Source organism: Amphimedon queenslandica, unplaced genomic scaffold (genome assembly GCF_000090795.2).
Source record: "Amphimedon queenslandica unplaced genomic scaffold, v1.1 AMPQUscaffold_12896, whole genome shotgun sequence".
Lineage (NCBI taxonomy): Eukaryota > Metazoa > Porifera > Demospongiae > Haplosclerida > Niphatidae > Amphimedon > Amphimedon queenslandica.
In genome coordinates this window covers 13811-17833 of record NW_003546868.1, presented here as the reverse complement: position 1 = coordinate 17833, position 4023 = coordinate 13811, and the positions used below count along the sequence as shown (strand labels likewise).

Genomic DNA, 4023 nt, shown 5'->3' with positions numbered 1-4023 from the left:
TTGTTTTTTTAAATTTTTTATGTTCTTGTTTGTGTTAATTTTTAAAATAATATTTATAATATTTTTTCAGTTACAATTGTGATACTTTTTGATTTTATACAAACAATAAGTTTCTTTATTATTGTTGTCATTGTTATGATTTTACAGCATTTATGAGGGACAGCACTGATTGAATTGAATAGATATGGTGAAGGAATATCTACTATACTGATGACAAGTGAAATAAATACTATAGTCTTGATGTGAATCCTTGTTCAAGAAGCTCTATCTTCCCAGCAATCCTGTAGCTATTCCTGCAGGTCTTCCTTCTGTCAAGTTCATATTTATATATTATCACTAGTATTATAAACATTAATTAATTGTTTTGTGTTTTTGAAATAAAATAATTCATTACACACTTGATATATGCAAGATTAATACCTTCTCTTAGCTGGAAACCTCCACTAAGTATTGCAATTTGATTCCAAGCATAGCTAGCCTAGCTACGTAAAAGATTACTTGCTGTTCCCAGTTCTGAGATCTGAGCATGCGCGACCACGCCCAAATTTTGGGAGCACATGCTTCTTTATTTAATTAACAAAATGGCGGCATGAGGTAAGCTGGTGCGATCCAACAGTCACAGTATCACTTTTTCCTTTCTTGGAGAATGATTCTAGGGAACAAGGACCTGCGCATACCCTGTGGGAGTAGAATGGTGTAAGTATTAGCCTTCTATCACCAGGCAAGATCGATATATCGACCGACAACTGGATTGACAGGACTACTGACTGAACTTGATGATGATGAAGATGAAAAAAGGTGGCTGAACAAAACGGCCGGTTTGCAGATTTTTTATTTTTCTCCCAGAAAAGGTCTAGAGCCACGCTCTGGGTACCATTGGAGTCCTCTGGTCAAGATAAGGTCCTCTAAGAAGTCTGGTAAGCATGAGGAGCTCGTTTTCCCGGTATATATAGCAAGGCTGCAAAAGTCGTGGCAGCGGCATTTTGTTTGGGGGTGAATCCTACTTAGTAACGCTACCGCGTTACTAATTGGAACTAGTACACACTTTTAAGGACATGTAAATGCACACATGTACAGTACATGCATAATAATGTAGGTATAATGTGTAACCAGGTACTATATAGCAGATTTTTTCGAGGATAATAATATTTGTGAATGGCCTGTACCTGGAGGCTCACAAAATTAATTTACACGAACTTCCACTTTTCTGCCATTTTATACCGTATTAAATTGATTTTCAAGGAATTTAATTTTGCAAATCTTAACAAATCCACAAAATTTGTTATCCTCAATAAAACCTGCTATACGGTGTAATATATCATAATTATTATTGATCCCTTACCAGTTAACAGCAATGTGACAACACTTTGATATAATGTATCAGCATGCAATTGCAGGGATGACCCTAGCATTGACATTAGTTAATAATTTTCCATGTACATGTGTGAGAACACCAAGTGATACTGGAGCACTCCAAAACTTAGCATCACACAGTTTGCACTGGAGTAAATGATACAGAAAAAATATAATTAATATTTATTTATTTACTGGTTTGCCCATGGGCAGATAATCATTCATGAAATTATTAATCTATAATTTTTACAAATCTTAGTACATGTAGTTTATTCGTTTCCAATGATCTGCAAATAGCATCAGTGCCTTTTCATAAGAATGAAAAATGCTACATATAATAGAGAATTTTGTAGAGAATTATTTTACCAATCTTAAATAACGTTTAATCACAAATTTAAATTTTACATTTTTGATGGATTTACAAAAATATTTAGTTCTCCACAAAATTTTCGCGCTATACGACACTATCAGCAATACAAGTGTATGCACATGCATAAGTACATGTATACATGTATATGTTATATAATACTGTCATACAACTGATATATTCTTACAGTGTTCTGTACTCAATTCTATTGCTTGAAGATAACATCTGTCCCTTGGTGCTTGGGAGAGTCTGTATATACATGCATAAATGTAGATGCAAGAGACAATTAAAAAAACCTATACCAGATCACTCCTAAAATTAGAAACAGGATATAATTAGAAGATCCCATTAGGCTCACATAGGATATGATGCATACATATGAAGATATAGACAAATTTTTAGGGATTCCAACATAGTAGCAATTTATGTGCTAACAAAAACTACAATACATACATGTACATGGCCTTTCAAGTAACTTCAAAATTCATTACAAATCCAAATTTAATTTAAATCTGCTCAAACTTTCTGCACAATATAAAACTGTGTGTGTATCATAATTCAGAAAATGTAATAAAAAATTAATAGAAAATCCACCCCTAGGGCGATTTTTGACAAAAATATCCTTATAGAAACACAAAAACAAGATGCAATTAATAACAAAAATATTATTAATTGTAATAATGATAGTAGCATTGAAGATTGAATATTATTGCGATAAATACAGCAGAAAATTTTTGTGGCCACTTCTTTTGAGCCATATAGAAAAATTAATGTTTTTGCTTGATAATATAACCCAAATATGTACATGTATGGTGTGTGCTGCAATTACTAAAATGTGGAATGAAAGCATACCAGTTCACCAGCTAGCACATGTGTGTGTTTATTATGTCACAAAATAGTGACACAGCACACAAGTATTCAAGTGCTAAATCAAGCTACAGGCACGTATAATGTAGGCTATTTTGAAGTATCAACAATAAAATTGTGGAATAAAACACCCAACAAAGTTTCCTGTTATACAGTAAACAGTTACATAACCTATATACATGTACACGTAGATGTACATACAGAGAAAATTAATAACTAAGAACATTTAGTGACAGTTTATCATCAGTATTATTATTAATAAATGTTATACATAAAGTATTCTTACTACAAACAGAAATTAAGAAAAATTATACACTACCAAATTTCATTCATCCATAAGCACATGTGTATGCATAATTATAATGATTATGCATACATATGCTGCTCAATTTTTTGTGCATGCAATTTAATTATAATTATGAAAACTCTCACAAACATACCAAAGTTGCCCTAGATATCAAACTTACTTGTCATTAACTTTGTGATTTTTAAAAACTTCTTCAGGTCCCCAGTTCTCATGCAATTCATTGATTGAAAATAATATCCTAATAAGAATGAATAATAGTATAAGACATTATCACAGTACTGTACATGTGAATGGCAGGGTTGCCAGGATTTTGGCATAGTGCTCATGCAGCAGCTTCTTGTACATGTACATGTAAGTGGATTGTTAAGTTACTCAACAATTGGGACAAATACCCTGTATGTGTACAAAGTATTTAGACAAAAGAAGTCTCTATTTTTATAATTTTTTCTGGTATGTATAACTATTATGTCCTTATGTTGCGTATCAAAATTCAGCTTACCATATAGCGGGATATTTTCGTGGAATCTTATTTTTGTGTTTTTTGTGTCCAAGACACTTTCACGAAAATTTAACGCACAAAAATTTAGCACATATTCGGTATAGGCGTGTCCTGTTGCAGTATATTGCTCCACGTGCAATGAAATAGAGAAATACGGCTTCAAACCGCTTCCAAAAAAGCTTCCATTGATGACAGTACACTTGGCTTACCCTCAAAAATGATTAAAGCTGTCAAGAGAGAGGTAAAGAAAGCTCACCAGGCTTTGCCAGAGGCTCTTATAATACAGTTATCACGAAAATTTAACCCACAAAAATCTCAACCACCCCAAATCACGAAAATTTGACCCCACGAAAATATCCCGCTATACGGTATTCTGATCAAATTTAGATCTTTTAATAATTTTTTTAAGTTGCTAAAAAATCGGGCCAAAGTTCCTGTACTATTTATTAGTAATGCGGTAGCGTTACTAAGTAGGATTTACCCCACTTCAAAATGGCTGCCACGACTTTTACAGCAATTTATACAGAGATTTAGGCAAGATTTTGTTAAAAATGAAAAAAAGTGAATTCTCCATTTTAATAATTTTGCCTTATACATATACCGTAAATCCTCAAATAAAAGCCCAGGTGT

General features: G+C 32.7%; 1 long non-coding RNA gene across 1 annotated transcript in view; it reads right to left on the bottom strand.

The window, feature by feature from the left end:
- Positions 1 to 2006, bottom strand: part of LOC109586336 (uncharacterized) — a 5232-nt gene extending 3226 nt beyond the window's left edge. The window contains exons 1-2 of the long non-coding RNA XR_002186952.1: positions 1908 to 2006; positions 1343 to 1500 (exon numbers count right to left, since the gene is read on the bottom strand). This is a non-coding gene — a long non-coding RNA (uncharacterized LOC109586336). The remainder of the gene's footprint in view (positions 1 to 1342; positions 1501 to 1907) is intronic.
- Between the last annotated feature and the right edge of the window lie 2017 nt (positions 2007 to 4023).